This window comes from Sus scrofa, chromosome 14, assembly GCF_054392235.1.
Source record: "Sus scrofa isolate SSC_HxYL_T2T_F1_AM1 chromosome 14, Sscrofa_HxYL_maternal_Yorkshire_Landrace_v2.0, whole genome shotgun sequence".
Classification (NCBI taxonomy): Eukaryota; Metazoa; Chordata; class Mammalia; order Artiodactyla; family Suidae; genus Sus; species Sus scrofa.
The window spans coordinates 153,332,946-153,348,178 of NC_139396.1; the positions used below are offsets into that span (position 1 = coordinate 153,332,946).

Here is a 15,233-nt window from a genome sequence, read left to right on the forward strand (position 1 = left end):
CCTCTGGGTTCCTGGGTGGGCAGGCGCAGAAGAGCGGGGGGCGTGGCCTTCCTGTCTCTCTTCTGGACACCAGGGCGGTGTGTACCCTTGCAGCCCCCAGGAGGTATGGTTCTTAGGTAGAATCGTAGTCTCTGCCCTTAGACATCAGCCAGCCTGCCCCCTCGAACAGAAACCGAGGTCCATGGAGAGGGAGGGCCTGTCCCAGGAATGCTTGTTCCCAGGCCTGCTTTGCTAACTGTCCTAGAAGAAACCCTGGATCCATTCACTCACGGGTCCTGTAACTGGCTCCCCTTCCTGCCCTGTCTTCGCCCCGGCAGGTTCCATAGAATTTTTGGCCATGGGCGAACCCAGCTCTCTTTATAGTGTCAAGATAGATTTTATTAATTCAGCCATCAACTAGCTAAAGGAGAAAAGAATTCTGGCCTTAGTAAGCTGAGGGGAAAATGGAGAAATTCCAGCATCGGGCATTTTGAAAATTAAATGTGCTTTGGATTTGAGGCCAGCAAATAGGCAATAAGCCTCTGCCTGATCCCAGGGCTGGAGGAGAAGGCCAGGCACAGCCACGCTGAGCAGAGAGGGCCAAGAGCCTGGGATCTGTCGCAGACCAGCTGGTTAGGATGACAGCAAGGCTGTATCAAGACACAACTGAAAGTCCATTCCTCCCAGGGCCTGGACCTCCCTGCCCCGTGTCCTTGTTGTCTCAAAGCCAGAACGATGCTCCTCTCCCCTCGGGTGAGCACTCAAATTCAAGAGCAGACAAGGGTGAGTGACTGTCACAGGCCGTCTTTCTGGACCTCAGCTTGCCCTTTCACCTCAGATCTCTAAGCACGTTGTGTTATCAGTGTGTTAGCAAAGGAGGCAGCGGGAATTGGAAAAGAGAGTGACAGTGACTTCGGGGCAGCAGGCACCTCCTGCAGCAAGTCCCCAAGGGTGTGCTCACCTGGCTGGTGGCAGGGCTTGTGTGGGAACGAGGCCCTTCCTCTGCCGTTTCCTGTCGCTCCCTCTTCCCTTTTTCCTGTGCTGTTGCTAAGTGTTCTGCCAGGGGTGGCGTGTTGTCAGCCTGTCTGCACTCTTGCCATAGGTGTTTCCATCACTTTGAAGGTGGGCACAGGACGTCTTGTTCTTCTAAAACAGGCATCAGAGCATCATCAGGACAAGCTGCACGTCCCTCCCAGATGCACCTGATCAGAAATTCTCTACAGAACAGAATAGACCTCACCTTGATGTGAACACGGTTCCTCTCTCGGCTGTGTGTGGCCTGGAGGTTTCATCTTGCCTGAGGACAGTCGTAGGTTTCAGTGAGTCCTGATCATCCGTAGCATTTCATTCTCCTGAAATGAGTTCGTTACTGAACTGTTGTCAGGCACGAACACGAAATTGCCCTGCGAGAAAAGAATTCCACAAGGCAGAAATGACAGACAAGTGAGAATATTCTCCTAGCCATGGGGCCCTCTTTCTTGGGGATCCTGCATATAATTGATGTGATTGACCCAACATGTGAATGAAGGAAACCTTTCAATTACGAGGTAAAGCATTTTTGGAGTTCCTGCTGTGGCATAGCGGGTTAAGGATCTGTCATTGCTGCAGCTGTGGAGTAGGTCACAGCTGTGGCTCAGATCCATTCCTGGCCGGGGAACTTTCATGTGCTGCCAGTGCAGCCAAGAAAAATAAATAAAATAAAAAGACAACATTTTTTAATGGGGTCTATTTGGAAGGTAAGGGTGTTTTAAAAGTAAAGGAGCTGGCCTTAAGGAATGCACTTCTCCTGAGAACTGCTAGAATCTAGGTAGATAGATGGGCAGCCCCAAAGGGAGCCTAGAGAAGCGACTGTCCCACTGCCTTTCTTATCTGGAAAGACTCCTCCCCTGTATTTACTGCATCCACCACGCTGGACCCATGTGACTGGGAATTGCACTGAACAAGCCCTTGCTTGGTTTAAGTTGCTGATGTTTGCCAAGCACAGGCCAAGGGAAATAGATGGTGTCCCGTTAAGCAGCTGGAAAGCGGTCCTAGAGGTTACTATTCTAGAAAGACTCCGACAGAAGTCAGTGCAAGTGGTGTTAAGAATCCGATCCAAGGTCGTGCTCTTGGAAACGCTGTTGCTCATTGCAGGGGACCTGCGGGAGCCACGCTCTGGCTAACACAATAATAGTCAGCCGAGCCCTGGGTCTTGCTCTTTGCCTCTGCAAACCTGCTCGGCAATGGTTCTGAACACCAGTGCCCAAGGTGTGAGGCAAAGAGGAAAGTAGGCTCAGGACAGTGGACCCTGGGTCTCATTTGTAGAAGGGGGATGGTATTGGCCGCCTCCCAGAGTGGTTGAGAGAAGGATGACATGCGATGGCCCGTCAGGCTAGAGGATGCTGGGCAGTGAGCCTGCTGGTCTGGCAGACCCTGTGCTGGGACTCAGCCCCTTGCACCCGAGAGGAAGTTGAGGTCTGGAGGTGGAAAGCAGCCTTAGCCATCTCCCTGCTTCCTCTGTCAGCCCTGCTGTCTATTCACAAAGCAGCCAGAATGATGCTTTAGACACAAGAGTCTTGCCAAATGCAGTCCTGGCCACACCTCTCCAGTGGCTCCCACCACATGGAGTAAAAGCCAAAGGCCTTGCCAAGCCTGTCTAGAAGGCAAGCCCTGCATGATCCAGCCCTGCCCACCTAGTTCTGTCTATGTTGGACCTTGAATGTGCTAGTCCGTCCTGCCTCAGCACCTTTGCCCTGGCTGTGCCCCTTGCCAGGAGCTCTCTTCCCCTGCCATTCACATGGCTTGCTCTTCCCTGGCTAGACCTCTGCTCGGATGTCACCTCATGAGAAGGACCAGCCCTGATCCACTCCTACAAACAGGGTCCACGCCCCCTCTATTCCTGACCCTGCTTCATTTCTCTCTCGAACACCTGGCTTGCTCTCGCGATTGTAAGCTCCATGAGGGCAGGGTGTATGCTTTCCCGAGTCCTCAGAGCCCAGCAGAGGGCCTGGCATGTAGAAAGCCCTTGATAAATGAACGGAGGGTGAGGAGGTCCTGTTGTGATTCAGCAGGTTAAGAAGCCGGCTAGTATCCTTGAGGGTGCAGGTTCGATCCCTGGCCTCACTCAGTGGGCTTAAGGACCTGGCATTGCTGTGGCTGTGGCCTAGGGCTGTGGAGTAGGCTGGCACCTGCAGCTTCGATTTGACCCTTAGTCTGGGAACCTCCATGTGCTGCAAGTGCAGCCCTAAAAAGGAAAAACAGCAAAAGAACGGATGCGTAACAAGCGGCCCTAGGGGGCAGCGGAGAAGCGGATGGCGAGGTTGTCCCTGTGAGAGCTGCCGGTGTCTCCTCACAGGCCTGGCGGCTCCTGAGACCAACTTCCTGAGGACTTCTCCCCACCTAAGATGCTCCCTGGTCCCTGCCGCAGGTCTCCTGCCCAGGAGCATCCTGCCTGTGCTTCTCCGTGGCGCCCAACCCAGGTCCCAGGCCTCAGCCAGGAAGGGCCATGTGAACCTGGACCACTGACGGGGTGAACTCTGAATGCTGTCGCCTGCCACTGGGGTTCTGGCCACTCTGTCCCTCTCAGCAGTTCTCTGAGCGCCCAGAGGTGCACCTCCCTGAGGCAGTAACACACTGGGGGCCCCGGGCCGCCCAGGTCTGACTCCCAGCCCTGCCATTTGCTGGTTGCGTGATCCCTGCCCAGGCTGTCTAGCATCCCCACGCCTCAGTTTCCTCATCCATACAATGGGCTCAGTGGATGCTTTTTTTGATAAGCGGTAAAGCTTTTGGGACAGAGAACTTGGCACGGTGAATAGTGACGAATGTTGGCTCCCATGTGGCCTGGTGCTGTGTGGGGTGGGGGGAGAGAGTTATCAGCAGTCTGGAGGCCTCTCCCCTCGGAGGAAAGCTGTAGGCAGCCCTGGGCTTTGCACAAGATTCACCTCGCCCCGTGTTCTCCCCTCAGAGAGCCAGGCAAGGTTCGGCACATCCTCACTGTTCTGATGAATGAGCCTCCGTGCAGCCCTGGAACACCCCCTCTCCCCCTCCAAGAATGGAACCAGGGAAGGCAGGATGGGGACAGCATGTCTGGTCTCACTTTTTATGAGCAGCAACTGTCTGAGTGGCCCCAGACACAAACCATCAGGAAGGAGCTGGCAGAGAGAACCCAAGATGCTTGTTCCACTCCCCCAGCGGGCAGTAAGGATTCCCCATAACACGCACCTGTCTGCCACGAGAGCCATGGCCCCAGCCTCAGACCCGGGTCCCAGGTCCCGACACCAGGGAACAGAGGCAAGGACTCCACCCTCGGCGCCTTCTCCCCTCCCTGCTGCCCTGCAGCCCCTCCCTCCCCGTCACTGGGGCAGTCACTGCCTGGGGCTGTGTCCACAGCCAGGGCGATGTCTCATCACCCTGCCGAGGCTGGAGTGCCCCCTGCCCTGACCCCTGAAACAGCTTTCCCGCCCTGGGAGGAGTTTGAGTGCCAGCCTTGGAGCCTGAGAAGGGAGGAGGTGGAGGAGTAGGGGGAGGAGGCGGAGGGAGGGGTGGAGGAGGGAGGGAGAAGGGAAGGAGGAAGAGGAGGAGGAGGAAGGGGAGGAGAGGGAGGGGAGGAGGGGGAGGGAGAAGAGGGGGAAGGGGAGGAGGCGGAGGAGGGAGAGGAGGAGGGAGGGGAGGAGGAGGGAGGCGGAAGGGGAGGAAGGAGAGGAGGAGGGGGAAGGGGAGAAGGGGAGGAGGAGGGGGAAGGGGAGAAGGGGAGGAGGAGGGGGAAGGGGAGAAGGGGAGGAGGAGGGGGAAGGGGAGAAGGGGAGGAGGAGGGGGAAGGGGAGAAGGGGAGGAGGAGGGGGAAGGGGAGGAGGAGGCAGAGGAGGGGGAGGAGGAGGGAGGTGGAAGGGGGGGAGGAGGAGGGAGGCGGAAGGGGGGGAGGAGAAGGGGAGGAGGAGGGGGAAGGGGAGGAGGAGGGGGAAGGGGAGAAGGGGAGGAGGAGTGGGAGGGAAAGGGCCCTCCTTTGCTGGCTCTGGCCTGGAGCCCTGCATTTTGCCATGGAGGAAGGAGGCGAGGAGTGCTGTGCCCAGCCTGGAGCAAAGGCCCATGAAAAGCCCTAGCGCTTTTCTGAATTGAACTCAGTAAAGCCCGGAAGAGAGAAGCCCTTTGCAGAGATCTCCCCAGAGCCTCTGCCTGGTGTCCTCGCAGGCACATGGTAGGGACACCATAAATATGGTCACAGCTGTGGCTCAGATTCAATCCCTGGCCCAGGAACTTCCACAGGCCACGGGTGCAGCCAGAAAAAGAAAAAAAAAAAGTGGGGAGATCAGATCATTTGGGAAAACAAGACATGTGGAGACTCGCAATGCAATCAATACTTTAAAGGCTCTGAGAAGTCCTGTAATAAAGAATCCTATTTAACTGTGTTTCAGCCAGCAAGAGCTCAACACATTTGACCAGGAGAGCCCTTCTCCCCTCTTGGCTCCCCTTTCCTCCCACTTCCCACTCCCTCCCTTCCTCCCCTCTGAGCATCCCATGGAATCCGAGCTGAGTGCTACCTGCACAGTCACCTGAGATACACAGGGACCCGCTGGGTATGGGATGTCACTCTAAGGGGACAGAGCGATGACACCACTACAGAATTTCTGGGACAACCAGCACCAAGAAACCAGGGGTGACCTTGCGGGAGGCTGGCCCCTGAGCCAGGAGATGGCTCTTTCCCAGAACAAGCCTCGGAGCCCTGAACTCATCTGACCTCAATTGAAGCAAAAGGATTTAATGTCTTTTCTGAGAGAGAAACTAAGTCTCTTATACACAAAGCTGGGATTTAGATCATCAATTTCCTCCGGGTCTCGAAGTTTCATGGGGAGCAAAAAAAACAAAAACAAAAACCAAAGAAAACCCTGAGAACAGAACACACATAATGAGACTCCTTAGCCCTTTCAGTTTCTGAATAATTCAGGCCACCACAGCTTGCTTTCTATTTTATTCCCCGGGAGGAGGGAAGCCGGCCTTGCCATGATTCCTTCCAAGCAGCCTCTGCTCACATACCTCCTCTGACGGGATGCTCACTACCTCCCAGGCTGTCCCTCATTTTCCTCTTAGCTCTCACCACCAGAGTGGGCTTGGGGGACAGCAGGATGACTCCAGAGGCCCCTCATATGCATAGGTCTGTGAATCCAGTTGGACGCCTGGCTCGGATTCACACCCAGGCAGCCAGCTCCCTGAGGTGCCGCCAAGGCACCAGGAGTGCCAAGCCAGGAAGGACCTGGGTGGTGGGTGCTGCTTTGCCCCCAGTCAGTTCTTATTTGAGATAAGGTCCCTGATCCAAACAACCCTTTTGTTCTGTGGCTTCTCAGGGGCCCTGTCCTCGTTTCCTGCCCACGTTAAGGCTCGTCTAGCTCCAAACCCCAAGGGAGAGGCTTGTGATCTCATTGGCTTCCCCTTTCCTGGGAACTTTATACAAATTGTAGCTGCCAACGGTGGGCGCTTCCCTAATGTCTCCCACCACCTGCTTCCAAGCCTCAGGCTCTGGGGAGGGAACAGGGTCCCCCACAGTGACCTTCAGGACCCTCGGAGCCCCTTTGTCCAGCAACAAAGAGTCCATCCCAAGGCGAATGATGACGTCTCCAACCACTTCCAGAAACAGAACCAGCTCACAACCTCAAGGACACAGTGACATTAAAAGAGCCAAAAGACGAAGGAAAATATCCACGTTCCATCACTTCCGGACCCACCCACTCAAGTTTTTGAGCCAAACTCGATTTCCCCCAAGCCAGCAGCCATTCAGGCCCGGGCTCGCTGGTGGCGACATGCATGGAACTGCTGTGTCTGATGGGCGAGCAGCTCTGGGTTTTCATAGACAACAGTGATGCCTGCTGAGTCTTGGGGCTATACAGCCCAGCCCCTGAGCTCCCAGGCCTTCAGACCCTGATGGAACCCAACTCACCCCAGAAAGAGAGCGTCCCATGGACACGCGCATTGGCCTCAGCCAAGAGTGAGGTCACAGGAACACGGACTGGAGCCTCCTGGGAGAATTGCTGGCTGCCCTGTAGGACTTTGAATGGTGTCCAACCCCACTCCCCCATTCGCACAAATTCACGTCCACTGGAACCTCAGAATGTAACCTTATTTGAAAATAGGGTCTTTGCAGAAGCAGTTAGTCAAGACCTTAAGAAGAAGTCATCGAACAATGTCTGGTGTCTTTTTTTTTTTTTCCTTTTGCTTTTTAGGGCCACATCTACAGTATATGGAAGTCCTCAGGCTAGGGGTTGAATCAGAGCTACAGCTGCCAGCCTACACCACAACCACAGCAACATCAGATCGGAGTTGCGTCTGCAACTGACACCACAGCTCACAGTCATGCCAGATCCTTCACCCCCTGAACGAGGCCAGGAATCAAACCTGCAACCTCATGGATCTAGTCGGGTTTGTTAACCACTGAGCCACGACGGAAGGCTCCATCTGATGTCTTTATAGGAAGAGGGGAGGACACCCAGAGGGAAGAAGGCCACGTGAGGGCAGAGACAGGGTCAGAGGTGATGGAGCTGCCAGCCACGGACGCTGAGCTTGCTGGAGGCACAGGAGCTGGGAAGCAGCAGGAAGGATTCTTCCTTCCCTGGAAGCTGCAGAGAAAGCAGGGCCCTGCCAGCATCGACTTCGGGCATCTGGCTTCCAGAACCTCAAGTCATCACATTTCTGTTGTTTTGAGCACTAAGCTTGTGGTAGTTTGTTACCACACCCCTGGCAAACCAAGACACCTCCGCTGAGCAAAAAGGACGACCCAGGATTCCTCAGGGACTTGAGGCTGTAGGGCTGAAGCCCCCTTCTTCCCCCAGAACAGCAGGAATTCTGACTCCATTCCCCTGTCCTGTTCTCCTGACTGAAGGCTTCAGCCTGCTTTGGTTTTACAGAGTCTGCTTTGTCAGGGAAGAAGCTGCTTTTGTTAAAAGAAAGGAATGGGTTTTGATGGCACCGCTAGACCTAGAAATTTCATCGTTAACTAGATTGACTTAACCAGGCTCCCAGCCTTCTGTTTCCATCCACCGCTTAGCAGCAGCCCTGATTCCTTACTGGCTTTTTATTCTACTGCCCGCTGCTGAATGGGGAGAACCACAGACAGCAAAAATTCCAGAGCCCAGGGCCCAGGAAAAGCCCGCTTGGTAGTCAAAGCCATCCAGACCCGTAATTGTGACTTGGGGAAGATTCCAGAGTCGGGGATTCTCTGTGATTTTAGTTTTCCAGGCTTCTGGAAACAGGAATCCCTTTAACCAGTTTATCCTAGTCTATGTCCCTTAGAATAGTAATGTCCTGCAAAGTATGAATAAATATTTTTTAAAACATCATAGTCAAATAGGTTTGGGAACTGCCAAAATGAATATAGTTCAAAGTTTTTGGGAGTTCCCATTGTGGCTCAGCAGTAATGAACCAGACTAGTATCTATGAGGATGCAGGTTTGATCCCTGGCCTTGATCAGTGGATTAAAGAATCCGGTGTTGCCATGAGCTGTGGTGTAGGTTGCAGCCACGGCTTGGATCCCATGTTGCTGTGGCTGGGGTGTAGGTCAGCAGCTGCAGCTTTGATTCAGCCCCTAGACTGGGAACCTCCATGTGCCACGTGTGTGGCCCTAAAATGAGTAAAATAAAAAAAAAAGTTTCTGTTCTGCAGACCTTCTCAGAGCTTTTAATATGTCAGATACAAATGTGTCCTTTGAAGCAACGACATGGTGTTCGGGATTCCCAGACCTATTTGACCGGATGTTCTGTCTATATTCTGCTTCCTCGCAGCTGATTGTGTTTTCTTGAGCTATAACAACAAAGATGTCCCTCCCTTCCTTCTTTCCTGCCAGAACTTTCTCTTCCGAGTTTAAAAAACCACTTTTCCCTCCAGTCTTCTTCTTAAATCAGTGTAACTTTGTCACTTTCCAACCCAGAACCTTCTGCCAGGTCTCTGTCCCCTCTAGGTTCAAATTCACTTTTGAACGCATAAAAGGCCCTCCATAATCCAGGGCCAGGCCATCCCTCTCGCTCAGCCTCTTCTCTTTGCACCCCACAGTGTGATCAACCTGAAACACTTGTGGTTTCTGATCATGAGACACTGTCACAGCTTTGCTCTTGCTGCCCAGGTCGCCTTTCTGGCCACACCTGCCTGGAGAACACCCTTAGCTCCTCGAGGCTGAGCGTCCTCTCCCATCTGGCACCTTCCACTCTCCCACAGTCCAAATCAAGCACCCTACCTCTGAGCCTCACGCATCCTATCACTGCATAGAAAAGCCCCGTTCATCGGCAGCCTCCTCCACAGGGTTGGCCCTGGGAGAGCAGGACCAGCCCCAGCCCTAGCGCCCAGGATCTCTGACTTTTCCACCGTGCTAGGCATCTCTCGGTTTCCATGAACCTGCTTCTTCATGGTGAGTCAAGGGCCAGGATCTTCATAGGCCAGGTCTTTACCTGAAGGTGAGGTTACTGCACTGACAGCCGACAGGTCCATGTACCACTGTGCTTGTGCTCTTATGCTCTTTGCTTCTTGTTGTAATGTCTAGTGCTTGATATTAGCATAACTACACTGCCTTTCCTTCCCCTCGTGCTGTGTTGTTTTATGTTTAGCCTTTTGTATCTTTATCATCATGCTAAGTGAAGTCCATCAGACAATGAGACACCAACATCAAATGCTCTCACTGACAGGTGGAATCTGAAAAAAGGACACAATGAACTTCTTTGCAGAACAGATACTGACTCACAGGCTTTGAAAAACGTACAGTTTCCAAAGGAGACAGGTTGGGGGGTGGGGGCATATTGGGGGTTTGGGATGGAATATAAAATTGGGTTGTGATGATCATTTCACAACTAACAACAGCAACAACAACAAACCAAACAAAATAGTGACTGATTTTATCAATGAGAAATCATAAGCAAATATTGGTCCTGCTTTTCTGGTAATGGATCACATGACAAAATTATCTAGAAATAAAAAAACAAATAAAAATAAAATAAAAATAGAGAATCCCTTTATTAGTACCCTGTAGTTGGATTTTGTTTTTTATTCAGGGTATCTTTCATCCGGCATCTTAAACCATTTGCATATAATGGTGTTACTGTCTTCCATTTAATTCTACTATCTTTATTCCTTGCTTTCAACTTTCCCTGCATGTTTTTTGTCTTTCTCCCTCTTCCTGGTCTTTTAGATTTAGATTTTTAAAGTATTTCACTTCTCTACTATTATCTTGTTACTTATATATTCTTTTCTATTTATTTCATCATTATCTAGGGGTTTTCAACATTCATCTTCGATTTATTATTAAAGTCTAACATAAAATTGGACTTTTACCAGTTTCCAGATAGTGAAAGTACCTTAGGACATCCTTATTCTGTTTGCCCCTTTTCTGGCTTATGTGCTATTGTTATCATGTATTTTAATTCTATGTGTAATACAACTACTCTCCAGACATAATTATTATATTTTAGGCACTCAATATCCACTTAGACTTCTTCACATTATTATCCATTTCTGTTGCTCCTCAGTCCTTCCTGCATCACCAAGTTGTTATTTGGGGGTCATTTTCCCTCTGCCTGAAGAATACTTGTCAGTGTTTTCTTTTTTTGTCATTTTGTCTTTTAAGGGGCGCAAGCGGCACATGGAGATTCCCAGGCTTGGGGTTGAATTGGAGCTGTAGCCGCCAGGCTACACCACAGCCACAGCAACGCAGGATCCGAGCCGCGTCTGCAACCTGCCACAGCTCATGGCAACACCAGATCCTTAACCCACCGAGCAAGGCCAGAGATTGAACCCACAACCTCATGGTTCCTAGTCGGATTCGTTAACCACTGAGTCACGACGGGAACTCCTGTCAGTGTTTTCTTTAGTACATATCTACTGGTAATGAATTCTCTCAGCTTTTGCTTGTCTTAACTGTCTTTACTTTCATTTATTGTATGATATATTAAGCATACAAAAGTAGAGAAAGTAACGTAACCTCTGTGTACCTATTACTCAGCCTAAACAGCCATCTATCATCTCTATGTTTTAAGGTTATTTTCACTAGACAGTCTAGGTTGGCGATAATTTTCTTTCAACACTTTGAAGATATTCCATTGTCTTTCAGCTTCTGGTATTTCTATGGAGAAGTCACTTGTCCATCTTATTGACACACCTTTGAATATGCCTGATACTATAGATTGTCAGATAGTCTATATTTTAAAAATTAGATAGAGTTTCAAGCTCTGGAAGAAGGTGTCTTCCTCCAGAAAGGACTTGCTTTAGCATTTTGCAGGCAGCTAAACTAGGTCCACCAGCAATCCCAGGTTACCTTAGTCCAGCTGGGAAATAATATGATTCCAAATTAGTTTTCTGATTTGACCTGTAGCCTGAGAAATTCCATATGCCGCAGTTGCAGCCTTAAATTAAAAAAAATTTTTTGTTGTTAAATTAGTTTCTGACCCTTGTGAGGGCTGGTCTATCTCTGGTTCACCTTTTGGGGGGGGCACACCCACAGCATATGGAAGTTCCCAGGCTAGGGGTTGAATCTGAGCTGCAGCTGCCAGCCTATGCCACAGCCACAGCAATGCCATATCTGAGCCACATCTGCGAGCTACACCACAGCTCATGGAAATGCTGGATTCCTTAACCCACTGAGTGAGGCCAGGGATCAAACCTGCAACCTCATGGATCCTAGCAGTCCTTTCTGCTTCTTCACAACGGGAACTCCCTTGTGTTGCTTTGTTTTTGACGAATTGGCTAGTATTTTTTGGTGGATTCCTTGGATAGAGTGACATGTATACACATTTCTGGTGTTGGACAAAGAGCTGTGAGCATTGGTGTTGCTTGATTTTTATAAATATTAGGTTCATATGTGGATGATTGGGATCCACAGGCTCTAAAACAAATCAGAACGTCACATGCCAGCAGGGGTAGGGCAATCGTAAGTGCCAGTGAGACTGTTAGGGTCCAATGCTAAAGCCCACCCTGTCAACGGTGTTCTGGGGCTACAGGTTCAGGAAGGAAAGTAGTGGCCCCTACTCAGCACCAGATGACTGCTGGCACAGAACAGTGCCACTGGGGCACCAAGTGTCAGATCTTTTGATCTTTCTTTCTTTCTTTTTTGCTTTTTAGGGCTGTACATGTGGCATATGGGGATTCCCAGGCTAGGGGTTCAATCAGACCTACAACTGCCAGCCTACACACAGCCACAGCAATGCAGAATCTGAGCCCACATCTGTGACCTACACCACAGCTCACGGCAACACCGGATCCTTAACCCACTGAGCTAGGCCAGGGATAGAACCCACAACCTCATGGTTACTAGTCGGATTCATTTCTGCTGTGCCACAATGGGAACTCCTGATCTTTCCAAAGAAGCTGCAAGTCCAAATAACTACATGAACTATCTAGATTTTGTAAATATTGGCTCAATTTTTAAAAAATCCAATGCACCAAACAAAATACATGTCAGTCAAAATCAGCTCTGGTGCCGACAGTTTGTGACTTCCGTAGGCATGAAAATAAGAAAGCCTCAGCATCTCGCTTCTTTTATTATCTTGACTACATTAATAAGCAGAGAAAGCTGAAAGATGTCCAACGCATTGGAGCACCATTGTCTCCCTGAACTACCTAAGGCCCCTCCTGGAGGCACTTGGACCGGAAGAGGAGGGTCCCAGATCGTTCCGCCTCACTCCTGGTCACCTGAGTTGTGTGTGTACCTTTTTTAAAAATTCCTATAACCACACAGCTTTGTTCAATTGGAGTCTTGAGAGTCCAAGCATCTGAAGTTTGCACAGTGTCCCACGTGATTTCAATGTGCAGTCAGGGCTGAGTTTATTTGCTTATCCCTCTCCTATTCTCTTCTCAGAATGATAGCAAGAGGAGCTGATGTGCCTGCAACAGCCACTCCATTCATCAAAGACCCCGAGGGCTCAGAAAGCATCATCTTCTCAGCACATGGGCACCCCTACCTCTAAACAGACATCTTGGCTTGCTCTCTGGAAACTTCAGAGACAGGAGAAAGAACATTAAAAAAAAAAAAAAAAAAAAAAAAGAGTTCCTTTGTGGCTCAGCAGGTTAAGGATCTGGCATCTCTGCTGTGGCTCTGGTTACAGGTTTGATTGATTCTTAGGCTGGGAACTTCCAAATGCCACAGGCACAGTCAAAAAAAAAAAAAAAAAGCACGAGTTGTGGCAACAGAAGACTGGGAAAGGGCAAGGGGGGTCCTTCCTCTGTCCTGTGCTGGCTGGCTGGAGCACTTTGCTACATGGTCTGAATTTCCCTACTTTTAACACCATCATGCTGACACTGATGCAAAAGTCGGCAAGCAGCTAGTAGGCTGTGAAGTGCATATGCCTATGTTGGTTTTCTGAGGTTTCTCCTGTCCCCAGACCTCTCTGTGTCCTAGTTCTTCATCTTCTCTCTGCTCTTCCAGCAAATACCACCCCCCACCCCCACCCCACGGGGCTTCAAGCAGAGCCTGGCACGAGGAACTGGTTTCCTCCCTCGCCCCTGTCTTGTTGTCACCAGATCCTTGGTGGAAGGCTCTGTTACTCCTGGATGTTGAGTTTCAGGGCACAGAATGAGTACATGGCTCTGCTGCTTATTGGCCCAGGCTGGGGGGTGGGGTGGGGAGGAGCCTTGGCCTTGTTACTGGTGTTGGCCTTCAGGGCCGGCTCAGAGAGGGGAGTGGGCAGTGAGCACTCAGCCCCCATCTCTCGGCTCCCTTTCCAAGCAGGCTGGGCTCTGCCTTTCCCGGTGTGACCCCCACCATACCTCTGTCCCTCTGCCCCTAGCCTCACAGGATCTGCCCCTGCAGGGCCCCCACAGCTCTCCCCTCCTCTTGCCTGGAGCTCCCAGATCCTGATTTTATGATCTCCTGGCCCTTGGGGGATCCTTATCTCTGCACCCAGAAGGTCCTCGTCCTAGAGCGTATTACAATTGTGTCTGATTAATCTCAGCAAGTTTCCATGCTGTTCTGGTCTCCTATCTGTCTTTCCCACTTGATGGGATCCGTAAGGCCAAGAACCAAGGGCGAACAGCTGGCCCAGCCCACAGGATGCATAGTTGGAGCTCAATCAACAGTTGAATGAGTGAATGAGTGAACGTCGGAACGACCGAATTCAAATCCAAACTGTCTCTGAAAGTCCAGAGCCCCAACCCCAAAGATGCCTGTCATCAGATGGGTCTGCTGCGAATGCAGAAATCCCGCTGGACAGAGGAGGCGGCTCTCTGTCACTCCCTGGAGTGGCACGCACATCACCCAGATGGGAAAAGGCTTTCCATCTGTCATGGAGGAGTCTTGTTCTCTGCAAAAGCTCAAACTGAGTCCGCCCATGGTGCTGGGGGAACCCAACGTTCTCGCAGTGCAAACTTTCCAAATAGAAAGTAAAAACCCAGTAGTCAATTTCTCTATATTAATGTCTTACTTCATTTAAAAGTTTTTTTTTGGGGGGGGGTGTCTTTTCTGGGGCCGCTCCCGTGGCATATGGAGGTTCTCAGGCTAGGGGTCTAATCTGAGCTGTAGCTGCTGGCCTATGCCAGAGCCACAGCAACACGGGATCCGAGCCGAGTCTCCAACTTACACCACAGCTCATGGCAACACTGGATCCTTAACCCACTGAGCAAGGCCAGGGATCGAACCCACAATCTCATGGTTCCTAGTCAGATTCGTTTACCACTGAGCCACGACAAGAACTCCCTAAAAACTTTTAAAATTGATTATTTTTCTTTTTAGGGCCGCACCTGTGGCATATGGAAGTCCCCGGGCTAGGGTTCGAATCACAGCTGCAGCTCCCGGCATATGCCGCAGCCACCACAATGCCAGAGCCGAGCTGCATCTGTGACCTATGCCGCAAACATGGGATTCTTAATCCACTGAGCAAAGCTAGGGGTTGAACCCACATCCTCAGGAACACTATGTTGGGTTCTTAACCTGCTGAGCCACAATGGGAACTCCTCATGTCTTATTTTAATTTCAAAGATGCAAACTATGATTTAAAAAAAAGTCTATTCCTCCCTGGACTTCTGTGTCCAAAGAGATAGCAAAGATTCTCACCTAGAGAACCACCTGGAGGGTTTATCTAAATGCTGAGCGCTGAGCCCCATCTGCTGCTTCTGATTCAGAAGGTCGGGGTGAGGCCCGAGAAGCTGTCTTTGCAGCCAGTTCCCAGATGCTCTGAGGTGCCTGGTCCATGCCCCAGGAGGGTCTGTAGGTCCGAGGACCCTCTGCCTGGCTGATGGGGAGCCAGTAGCCCTGCTAATGTTCCGTGTGGCCTAGAACAAACCACTGCCCATTCTGAGCCTTGGGTCCCCTGCAAGTA

General features: G+C 51.0%; 2 long non-coding RNA genes across 5 annotated transcripts in view; one reads left to right on the forward strand and one right to left on the reverse strand.

The window, feature by feature from the left end:
• Positions 1-15,233, reverse strand: part of LOC146397103 (uncharacterized) — a 458,248-nt gene that overhangs the window by 3,544 nt on the left and 439,471 nt on the right. For all 4 annotated transcript variants that reach the window (XR_014827055.1, XR_014827054.1, XR_014827052.1 and 1 more), the window contains exons 6-7: positions 1,220-1,382; positions 941-1,125 (exon numbers count right to left, since the gene is read on the reverse strand). This is a non-coding gene — a long non-coding RNA (uncharacterized LOC146397103). The remainder of the gene's footprint in view (positions 1-940; positions 1,126-1,219; positions 1,383-15,233) is intronic.
• On the forward strand, positions 667-1,695 carry LOC146397104 (uncharacterized). The gene is made up of 2 exons (XR_014827076.1): positions 667-762; positions 1,135-1,695. It is a non-coding gene; the product is annotated as an uncharacterized LOC146397104 (long non-coding RNA).